Raw genomic sequence first — 12163 nt, forward strand, 5'->3', positions numbered from 1 at the left:
ACGATGTGATGTGACTACAGCCATTCATCCTGGCCTCGCTTAATAACGATAATAAGTTATTACTGTTACAATAATTAATTAGCATTTAACTATTAAAAACTATTCTGTTATCACACGAAAGTATTGACCACACTAATATAATATTGACATTATAAAAGTATAGATTTTGTTTTTTTTTTTATTAAAATTACAAAGGTTACAATTTTGAGGTTTAATAACTTTCTTGGTTTGTTTATTGTTTCGGAATTTTATTTTGCAAAATAATATCAAAACATGCCTAATCTTTATTATTATCACAACGTGTACAGATAGCAACAAACACATGTCCTTCTAACCGACCTTACCCATGGCGGCCATTCTCAAATTTTTCGCAATTTTCGAAACAAAAACAAAACAATGACACGTGTGGGTATGTATGTGCCTAAAGCTGCTACATTAATTTTGGATGTAATCAATCACAATTATAATATTCTATTTACCTAAAGTCAATACGCAAAATCTTAAAGTAAGCTCTTACAAGTTGTATTGAAATTTAATTTCCCAAATTCGTCGTATCGTTCGTAATGCTGCTATCGAGGGGAACCGGCAAGAAACTCAGATACTATTTTCCGACAATTAAATTACATAGATATTTTAATTGAATATAATTAAATATTTTAATATATAAAATGTAACAGCGTATAAATGTCCCAGTATTGGGCTCCTCTGCTTTTTGAGGAGAATATTTGGAACTTACTCTTACTTAATAAAACACATGAAAATGCCATGGTGCATGACTCGGAAGCATTGATTAAGAATTTATGATTCATACGCCTTTCTTTCGTATACAACATACAAATCAATGAATAAAATATATATATATATATATATATATATATATATATATATTTTATTAATATATGAGTAATATATAGTAGGAAAAAGTATCAAATGTCCGTTCTTGGAATTCAAGCTTGCTTTACACCAAATTTCATCAAAATCGTTTCAGTAGTTTAGCCGTGAAAGCGTGACAGCGTTTTTATTGTATATGTTTGTATCATTATGCTTATGAGTTGTATTGCAAGCGCTTATCTCCGAAACTAGCGTCCGATTTCAATAGTTTGTTGCGTTAATGAGGAAGGTTATATGCCGCGTAACATCACGTTAAGACGTCATAAACGTAAACCGATATGGCAAACTGCGGGAAACGGGCATGCGCATTTTTTTAAAATATATATAACATTTTTGTTTGTATTCCGTCCCGTAGACGTCTTAAGGATGTCAAAATTGCAACCGGCAATGCTAATTTGTTAAATTATAGGGTAAATACCCATCGACCTCGACGGGGTCGTAGCGTTGTTTATTGCAACCTGTCGACGATTAGGCATATGACGGTTTTTTTTTCGATTTGACTTGTTGCTGTTGACCCAAATGGCCTCATTCCCGGGTGGGGTGGTGTAACATGTATAACACACTATGTTCTCCCGGCGTCGACGGCGTCCAAAGCCGACCAGCCTCAGACACCCTTAGGATAAACGGACTCTCAGCCCACATGTGGGCTCCCATCTCAACCTGAGTATTTAAGACTGTCGAACCATTTGGGCCAACAGCTACCATTCATGTGTATATTATCATAATAATAAGAATTCTACCAAGAATCTGTGTTTTTATTTACATCACTCCATTTCTGTTTATTAGTTTTCTTTAATAATTATAAATTCTTTAAATTATTGTTTTTTCAACAATATCACCTACATATTATTTTAATTAAGTTTGGTTTTTGCATAACGGTAAGTATATGTTAACTAAATATTGATTAGTCAAAGTTGTATTGGAATTGAATCGGGGACGTATCGTAATCGTTGAGTAGTAGAATTGGTCCACGTCGACACCTTGAATTGAAGATATTTCCTTGTATATGGTGGTAGAGCTTTATATGGTGGTAGAGCTTTGTGCAAGCTCGTCTGGGTAGGTACCACCCACTCATCAGATATTCTACCGCAAAACAGCAGTACTTATTATTGTTGTGTTCCGGTTTGAAGGGTGAGTGAGCCAGTGTAATTACAGGCACAAGGGACATAAAATCTTAGTTCCCGAGGTTGGTGGCGCATTGGCTATGTAAGCGATGGTTGACATTTCTTACAATGCCAATGTCTAAGGGCGTTTGGTGACCACTTACCATCAGGTGGCCCATATGCTCGTCCGTCTTCCTATTTTATAATATACATACAGGCAAACGCTCATTAATATAGCGGCCATTTCACCAACTGCTTACTAAATTAAGTAGTAACTTTGAATAATATTACATTCGAAATTAATAATATTACATGTAATTTAACGTGATCATAAAAAAATATATTTACATTTTTAGTATTTAATTATAACATGTAAAATTGAAATTTCGATAAAATTGAATATCGCGGCGCGCGTTTTGACAGTTCAATTTTTTAATATTTATGTTTTATTTCAAATGAAATAGCCAGAACAGATTTTATATTTTATTTGTAATGTGTATTTTTTTATTTATTTATTTAATATATTATAAAAATGACTGTACATAGTTGACTAATAAAGAATAATAATTTTATTATAATATTATTTATTAGTTAATTAACATCTTATCTATGTTCCACTGCTGGGCAACATATACGAGGGATTGGTAAGGGTAAACATAGCGAAGACAGGTTTCGCAGATCACGTTAAAATTCAGATGGTGCTTGATCAGGTATTAAATCGTAATCTTCGATTAAAATTTTCGTTTTTCTAACAATCAGCCATCTTGATTCAAATAATATCTTATATAAAACTGCACTCACTGTTTAGAGTTATTAATACTCTTTTGTGCGATGTTTATATTTTACGACAGATTTCGAAAGGATCAAAATGCTTTTATTGATAACAGTAACAGCCTGTTAGTGCCCCACTGCTGGGCTAAGGCCTCTTCTCCCTTTTTGAGGAGAAGGTTTGGAGCTTAGTCCACCACGCTACTCCAATACGGGTTGGTGCAATACACATGAGGCTGAATTTCAGACACATGCAGATATTCTCACGATGTTTTCCTTCACCGTCAAGCACGTGATGAATTATAATCACAAAATAAGCACATGAAAATTCAGTTATGTTTGCCCGGCTTGTACCCACGATCATCGGTTAAGAGTCACGTGCTCTTACCAATGGGCCATCTCGGCTTTTTTTTTTGTGACGTATGCATATATTTATACATATATGTTATGTGTGTGTTGTAAGTTCAAATTATATTTTCGAGTTATACCTTGAAAATGTCAGTTGTCGTGATTTGACAATGCGACGCTAAATGAGGGAAATAAATTGACAATAATTGTTATGTCCCTGGAACCGAAATCGAATTAAATAATATAATTTAACGCCCAACATACAGCGCTCTTGTTATTTTATAAGTTAAATACCAGGGCGACCGGATTTTGCTCGATTTTAATGATTACTTTTATTTTATTTTTTGGAAAAATGCCCCATTTTGCGTAAAAGGTAAGAAGAATATGTATATAGATAGACAAAAAGCGTAACGTTATATAAATATAAAATTTGAGCCAAATCGTTAGAGTAGTTTTCGAGATATAAATATATAAATATGTATATATACAGGGTTACAGGGTAATATGTCACGATCCTTTTAAAGGGTTATAGTTCAGGACAATAGCTATCAAATGACCGCCAAAATGCTTATGCAAAAGTGTATCGTTTTCGAGTTATTAATTTTTTAATATTTTTTTTATTTAAAGGTTGTTTAAGATTCTAAAATTCAATAAAAAAAATCAACGTATTTTCCCTATTTTTTTTTGTATTTCTTGCTAGGGTACATCCTAGTTAATAATAACCAGTTATAAAACAAAAACAATCTTCAAGCATTTTTAAATTACAGATCCAAAACTGTACAACTTTTCGATTTTTAATTTTGATTCTTTAAGTTACTCGCAATTTTTTTGTAAAAATCACTATGGCTCTTATCGTGCGGATCATTTTAAAAACATCTGCGTTTCCTTAGCTATCCATCGGTACATAAAAAGTACAGTAACAATCATAAACTCAGGAGAAAATTAGATAACAAAGAGACCAGGTAGGAAATTCTAAGAAATGCTATTGTTAAGAAATTAAATCTGGATCAAAGACAAAAGGACCTCAATGCAAAGTAGTTAAAGATTATTTTTAATAGGGGTAATAGGTAAAAAAGGAGAGATAAACCAGAGCTGTCATTGCAATTTTGAATTTAAATCAAAAACAAAATACTTAATCTTTTTAGTTACTCCATACTTTCGAAATTACACTGTTTATTATTCATAATTCGTGTTCAAAATGAGATCCCCTATTTCATATACAAATACGCATTCTTTTTCTTAATTCACTTTTTACAACAACACTACTCAAGCTATGTCGAATAGAATTTGCAGCATTCATTATTCTTGTTTTGAGTTCTTCAATTGTTTGTACTGGTGAAACATCATAAACCAGGCTTTTCATATGCCCCCAGACATAATAGTCCATCGGAGTCAAATCTGGACTTCTCGCTGGCCATGGGATTGGTCCTCCTCTGCCAATCCATCTATTACGATAATTGCTGTCTAGCCACTGTCTTACGGACATTCGAAAGTGTGCGGGGCAACCATCATGCTGGAATATCATTCTCTGCCTAAGTTTCAGCGAAACATTTTCGAGTAACTCATGCAGGATTTCTCTAAGCAAGCTTTCATAACTTTCACCATTTAAGTTATCAGGTAGGAAATGTGGCCCAATAAGATTATCATTGATAATCCCCATCCAGACGTTTACCGAGAAACGTCTTTGGGAACCGCTTAATCGCTTTTTGTGAGGGTTTCCCTGTTCTTTTTGAGACCAATATCGAATATTGTGGTAGTTAGTAATACCATCTTTGTCAAACTTTGACTCGTCTGTCCATAAAATTTTTCTCAAAAAATTGGGATTTTCTCCATCACAGTGTAGCATAAATCGGCAAAAATCTAAACGTCTTGCAGGATCTCCTTCTTCAATCACGTGTACGGGTGTGTAATGATAGGGATACAATCCAGCCGCGTGGACAGTAAACCAGACTCTCCATTGAGATACGCCCAGTCGGTTTGCCACAATATTGGTGGAAACTGTAGGGTCCTCTCGAAAATGACGAATAATTACATCTTCTTCATCTGGAGAACGGACACGAGGGCGTCCGGAATCAGATTGTCTCCTTTGCACGCGACCAGTTTCTCTAATTCGACGATACACACCAATAAAGACACTATTGTCAGGTGTCCGGCGATCCGGAAATCGACGATTATACTCACGACGAGCAGCTGCGGCGTCACCGTTACAATATCCATAGCAAAATAAGATGTCAGCGTATTCCTCATTAGAGTACGGACGACGAGAAGAATTTTGTTCTGCAGCCATAATAGTCCTTTTTACGCGCCAAGTTATCATAAACACAAATCACAAATTCCTTTTAGCTAGCCGAGTCACGAAGTTGTAAGAAACAGAGTCCAGTAAACGAAGCGGTTTTTTTCAAAAATTTAAGAGATCAATATTCACTAAAGCGCGTCCACACTATACGAGCAGTGCAAGTACAGTGAGTATTATGTACCCCGACAAGGTTTTATTACTCTTATTCCTAAAAGAAATGAGATAAAAGGAAATTAGAAAAAATGACGGTAAATTCAAAGGAATTGATAATAGTATTCCACAAACAGCTCTGGTTTATCTCTCTTTTTTTACCTATTACCCCTATTAAAAATAATCTTTAACTACTTTGCATTGAGGTCCTTTTGTCTTTGATCCAGATTTAATTTCTTAACAATAGCATTTCTTAGAATTTCCTACCTGGTCTCTTTGTTATCTAATTTTCTCCTGAGTTTATGATTGTTACTGTACTTTTTATGTACCGATGGATAGCTAAGGAAACGCAGATGTTTTTAAAATGATCCGCACGATAAGAGCCATAGTGATTTTTACAAAAAAATTGCGAGTAACTTAAAGAATCAAAATTAAAAATCGAAAAGTTGTACAGTTTTGGATCTGTAATTTAAAAATGCTTGAAGATTGTTTTTGTTTTATAACTGGTTATTATTAACTAGGATGTACCCTAGCAAAAAATACAAAAAAAAATAGGGAAAATACGTTGATTTTTTTTTATTGAATTTTAGAATCTTAAACATCCTTTAAATAAAAAAAATATTAAAAAATTAATAACTCGAAAACGATACATTTTTGCATAAGCATTTTGGGGGTCATTTGATAGCTATTGTCCTGAACTATAACACTTTAAAAGGATCGTGACATATTACCCTGTAACCCTGTATGTCGGAGATGGTTCTTAATTTCGTCGCAAAATGATCGCACTCACATCAAGCTCGAAAAAAAAGTTACACTGTCATCAACGCTAAGAACTGTCATACGTTTTTTATTTCATTTTAATAATAGTGATTGTAATAAAAAGTGATTTCTGTATCTGACTTTTGCTTGATCGATAACCCAAGTGCCACAAAATGTCCAATAATAACTGTAATATTCACGCTTTATTTCGCGATGTAAGGTCGGTATTACAGACTAAAAAACAAAAATATTATATCAGCTCGCTACACATGCTCGTCCACCTTCCTATTCTATAAAAAAAAAAAAACACACACCGTCTTCACTTCGCGCCAATTCCAATAACCAATAATATATATCGTATTTTCCCGCGCTTCGCGATTTGTGTCACTCGAGATGACAGACAATATATATTTATATTATAAAATACTAATCAATATATATATATATTTATATAGAATAGGAAGGTGGACGAGCATATGGGCCACCTGATGGTAAGTGGTCACCAAACGCCCTTAGACATTGGCATTGTAAGAAATGTCAACCATCGCTTATAGCCAATGCGCCACCAAACTTGGGAACTAAGATTTTATGTCCCTTGTGCCTGTAATTACACTGGCTCACTCACCCTTCAAACCGGAACACAACAATATCAAGTATTGCTGTTTTGCGGTAGAATATCTGATGAGTGGGTGGTACCTACCCAGACGAGCTTGCACAAAGCTATTGTAGATGTGGGTACACTACAATAACCATACGCTCTATCCGACATATACATACAAGAATTTCTTATTTAATGTGATAAGAGGAAGTGTATGTGTGTGGTCTCCTCTTTTTTTTAATATAGTATATATCCATTCTAATGCGGATTGCTGTATACACATTGTAATATATATGCTAGCGCTATTCCGCAGCTTTTCTTGCGTCATAATTCTTCAAAAATGATGGATTGTCAAGAAAACTTCCATCCCCTTTATAACTTAGGGGTTACATTTACAAAAATCCTTCTTTAGTACCTACCGTGTAAAAGTTTGAGCTGTACGTTAATCAGTCAGTCAGTTATTCTTATATATTGTAACGTCATGCCACATGACGCTACGCTATATAATGCCACGCTACATATCGCCACGCCAAATGCCGAGACGAGACAAGCCAAGCCATGCCATGCCGCGACAGTTAAAGCCGGTACGGTCTAACCTAACCTAACCATTACTGGCGTCACTTTCGAGTGACAACAGAACTTATTACCCGATCGGCTCATTTCGGAACATCATTTGTTTTTGTACAAAAATGTTGCTATGGCAACCGAAATAACGGAGGAGATGATGTGGCCATGACAAAGGAAAATAACAGTTGTGAATTGGAAAAGTAATATGTATTAACGAATTATCTGTAATGCTATTTACAATTGTAGTGTTTGTTGATGATTTCTTAATTTAAAGTAAATATTGTTTCAAGTATTTACACAATACATGCATCAATATGTCTCATGTATTACTACAAACAATTTGATATGAAAACAAACACATTTTTTTAAATATTGTGTTCAACAATATATAGCGTTCATCAATAATAATATTGTGTTCATCAATAATATATAGGGCCTGATGATATATAGTCACCACTCCATTTAGCCACTAACACTGTGAGGAATATTAATCATCTTACATAGCCAACGGCCTACCAACTTTGGAAACCAAGCAGTTATGTCCCTTGTTCCTGTAATTACACTCAGTCACCCTTCAAACCGTATATGTAAATATATAAGAGTATGTATGTATACACAAATATGTAATATGGCATATTACATATTTGTTTTAAGTTTATAAGCATTCAATAAATTTTAACTACATGTTGTTTGCACACTACGCCTGATTAATGATACTGGTTAAAAAAAATTGTCTTTACAAAGGTTGCCTGGAACAGATCACTGTAAGTGAGAGTATTCGAACATGAATGAATAATTTAAAAAAAAAACAAAATGCAAAAAAAAAAGTGTTTATGGTTTTGATACACAACATTGTTAGTTTTATATAAACATTTATATTATTTAATAATATACGATATCCCAAAAGAAGCTACCAACTGCCGAGCGTGATTAACGCTATGCTTGGCAGCGAGAGGTGTTGGATGGAGATGGTCTCTTTTTGCGAGAGTGTCATGTTGCAGAAGGAGGTCGCAGAGCGAGAGCGTGAGGCGAGGTCAGCCGCCGCTGATTCGCTCTGCCGAAGAAAACCAAGGAGGAGGCGCCAACGCTATGCGCATCTTCTTCCCCACAGTAAGCGCCGCACCCATACTCACAGGGGACGCACCGACGGAGGCCTGTGCGGGCCAAACGGTAAGATGCGCAAGCGATCCCGTGACGACCCCTTGACAAGACGGAGTGGGTACCGCTGGTTTCTTAGTGGGTATTCCGGCGCCTCCAGCGCCGGAGAGTTCCACATGCCCCCCACCTCATGTGGGGGAAACGCGTAAATACGTTTTTCCAGAAAAAAAAGGAAGCTACCAACAAATACCTTGGGATACACCGTTGGTTCACGTTACACAACATAGCTTGAAGAAATTCTAACATGTGAGTATCCACCGAAGCCACCGAAAAAAAGCCGACATGGCCCAGTGGTAAGAACGCGTGAATCTTAACCGATGATCGTGGGTTCAAACCCGGGCAAGCACCACTGAATTTTCATGTGCTTAATTTGTGATTATAATTCATCTCGTGCTTTACGGTGAAGGAAAACATCGTGAGGAAACCTGTATGTGTCTAATTTCATTGAAATTCTGCCACATGTGTATTCCACCAACCCGCATTGGAGCAGCGTGGTGGAATAAGCTCCAAACCTTCTCCTCAAAAGGGAGAGGAGGCCTTTAGCCCAGCAGTGGAACATTCACAGGCTGTTTCGGTTCGGTTCGGTTCGGAGTATCCACCAACCCACATCGGAAGAGCATGGTAAAACAAGCTCTAAATCTTCAAAATGAATGGGGATCCTTATTCAGCTTGCTTTGCAAATTACCAAAAAATATATTTTAAGCTGTCTACGGGTGATATATGAGAATGATCTGACACGGTCACGTGTCAGATCATTATTGACAGAGATAATATCTTAACAAATACATGTTTACAGATTATAAATCACTTATATAACCTATGAAGCAAAGACATTTCATTTGATTTATAATATAAAGCAGCCTTTACCTATTTATGCAGATAAGTATTATGTTTTACGTGTCACACGCAAAGTTATATGATTAAATAATTAACTTTCTCTATTAAGGCAACAAAGTCACTGCAATTTGAAGCCTAAAAATTATGTGATAAAACATATGAAGACCGAAACCAATTGCTGAAATTAACAAACGGCGCAAATATTAATCTTCAATTCCATATTATATCTTTGTGGCGTTTGTAGTAAAACGTGGACCTTTTTTTTATAGAATAGGAAGGCGGACGAGCATATGGGCCACCTGATCGTAAGTGCCCACGCCCATAGACATTGACATTGGCTAATCTTTCTTGAGATTGGTCGCCGTGGCCGAAATCGGTCTGGAGGACATTATTATTATTTATTACTTTTTTTTATAGAATAGGAAGGTGGACGAGCATATGGGCCACCTGATATATAAGTGGTGGATGACCATATAAGTGGTCACCAAACGCCCTTAGACATTGGCATTGTAAGAAATGTTAACCATCGCTTACATTACCAATGCGCCACCAACCTTGGGAACTAAGATGTTATGTCCCTTGTGCCTGTAATTACACTGGCTTACTCACCCTTCAAACCGGAACACAACAATACCAAATACTGCTGTTTTGCGGTAGAATATCTGATGAGTTGGTGGTACCTACCCAGACGAGCTTGCGCAAAGCTGTACCACCAGTGAAGGTAACCTTGGAGTAATAGTGCAAAAACTTTTCTCATGATTTTTGACTTATGAGCAAATAAAATGAAATGATTTTTTTTTATAAGAATCAAGTGACGTTTGTGATTATTTATTTATATTAATCAAAATTATACATAAGTACAAAATGTAAATAAGATAATTATAATTTAAAAAAAAATATGTCCGTCACGGGGTTTAAGTTCAAAAGAAATATTGTGTATGAATAGTTTTATATATTTCGTTAGCCTTATTTTTAATTTAATTTAAAATACTTTATTACAAGACCGCCCAAAAAGAAGTGTTAAGTTTTTGGAGTATATGTTTGTGTGACGATATACGCAAAGTAGCTGGCAGCGGATGGAAATTAAGAGCTGAGGATCGAACTCAGTGGCGTGGCATTGGAGAGGCTTATGTCCAGTAGTTGACGACGAAGAGTTGATGATGTATGTATGATGTATGTATGATGTATGTATGTATGTTTGTGAGTTTTTTTATACCATCATAACTTTTAAATACCTGAACAGATACCTCTTTAAATTTTTCATGAGCTTAATTTATGTTTATATCTTAACTCGCTAGTTAAAGAAAATATCACGATTAAGCCTAGAAATAAGATCGCTCCAGGCATGCAAGCGCGTGGATCTTAAAATACGTCCACAAAAAAGATTAATTTAATTCAAATATATAATAAAAAATTGTGCCAAGACAGAATAACACATTCACTACTCCAGGGTCAACGAGAATAGTGTATCATATGAAACTATGTCTTAATATTTCAACTAAACCTTGTCATCTATTATTTACTTTAAACAATCTAGATTATTTAAATATCATTCAGACGTCAGCAAAAGAATAAAGACATATTTTTTGCGATCGGCTCCACCCGCGTTTTAGGTGAAGGAAGTCAGGTATTAGGTTAAAAAAGGCTTTAGCTTGCTTCATACCAAATTTCATCCAAATTAGTTCAGTGATATAGAAGGCGAACAGACAGACAGCTTTACTTTCGCATTTATAATATATGTATAGATGATTTATTTATGTGAATATATTTTATCCTTTATAATATAAGAGAGATAATCGTGTTAACCTTTTTGATTTGATGATGATGAAAAGATTTTTTTTATTTTATTTGACGATGTTATTTTTATTGTTTCGTTATAAAAAAATTATACCACAATAAAAGTTTTATTTCGTTTTAACAATTAAATCATGAATTAAATTTAAAACGCTTGAGCGAATTTTATTGTCTCTTTTATTTAACAAAAAAATAATTACGTTATTGCACCCTAGGTGTGGGTGCATTAACTTCTTCAGAGCGTCACGGTAGCATGCGAAAGCGATCTCGTTAAGATGTTCGGGGCGCACTCGGCGCCTTGGACACTGTTGAGCCCCACATTCCCCCCACTGTTCCCGTGGGGGAAACGCGTAAAGCGTTTTTCCAGCGTAAAAAATGGGTGCTTTATCACTTTATTGATATTGTTGCCACGGGCACAAAAAAGCGTACGGTGTATACGATTGGTTCATTAAGAGTACGTTCTTAATAATGAGTTTTAGAGTATTGTGTGATGTTTGATGTCACACATTTATTTTCACGATAATTTTAAAAACAATTAATTCATAAGATGGTTAATACATGTGAGATATGTAAGGTCGACATAGGAGTTGGGCAAAAACGTATTAAGTGCAATAGTTGTAACTATTTGTTTCATTCCGATTGCGTTCATTTTAACAGTGATTCGAATAACGCTAGATCTACATGGAAGTGTTCAACTTGCAAAACAAGTTCTAAAAGAGTGCAAAGTGTGAGTAATAAGGATATCAACACTTCATCGCATAGTAACAAGTCGCCTATACCACAAGCTACGTCAAGTAGTCAAGAAGATATGACAAACAAAAACTTTAATAATTTAATATTAACAGAAATAATAAGCTTTCGCGCAGAAATAAATGCGAGACTCAATGAACAAGA

The 12163-nt window shown here is 35.2% G+C and overlaps 1 long non-coding RNA gene across 1 annotated transcript in view; it reads left to right on the top strand.

The window, feature by feature from the left end:
• Positions 1 to 6211: 6211 nt before the first annotated feature.
• The window catches only part of LOC126778956 (uncharacterized), a 76924-nt gene continuing 70972 nt past the window's right edge, over positions 6212 to 12163 (top strand). The window contains exon 1 of the long non-coding RNA XR_007670259.1: positions 6212 to 6312. This is a non-coding gene — a long non-coding RNA (uncharacterized LOC126778956). The remainder of the gene's footprint in view (positions 6313 to 12163) is intronic.

The sequence above is a fragment of the Nymphalis io genome, chromosome 27, assembly GCF_905147045.1.
Source record: "Nymphalis io chromosome 27, ilAglIoxx1.1, whole genome shotgun sequence".
In the NCBI taxonomy this organism is placed as follows: domain Eukaryota; kingdom Metazoa; phylum Arthropoda; class Insecta; order Lepidoptera; family Nymphalidae; genus Nymphalis; species Nymphalis io.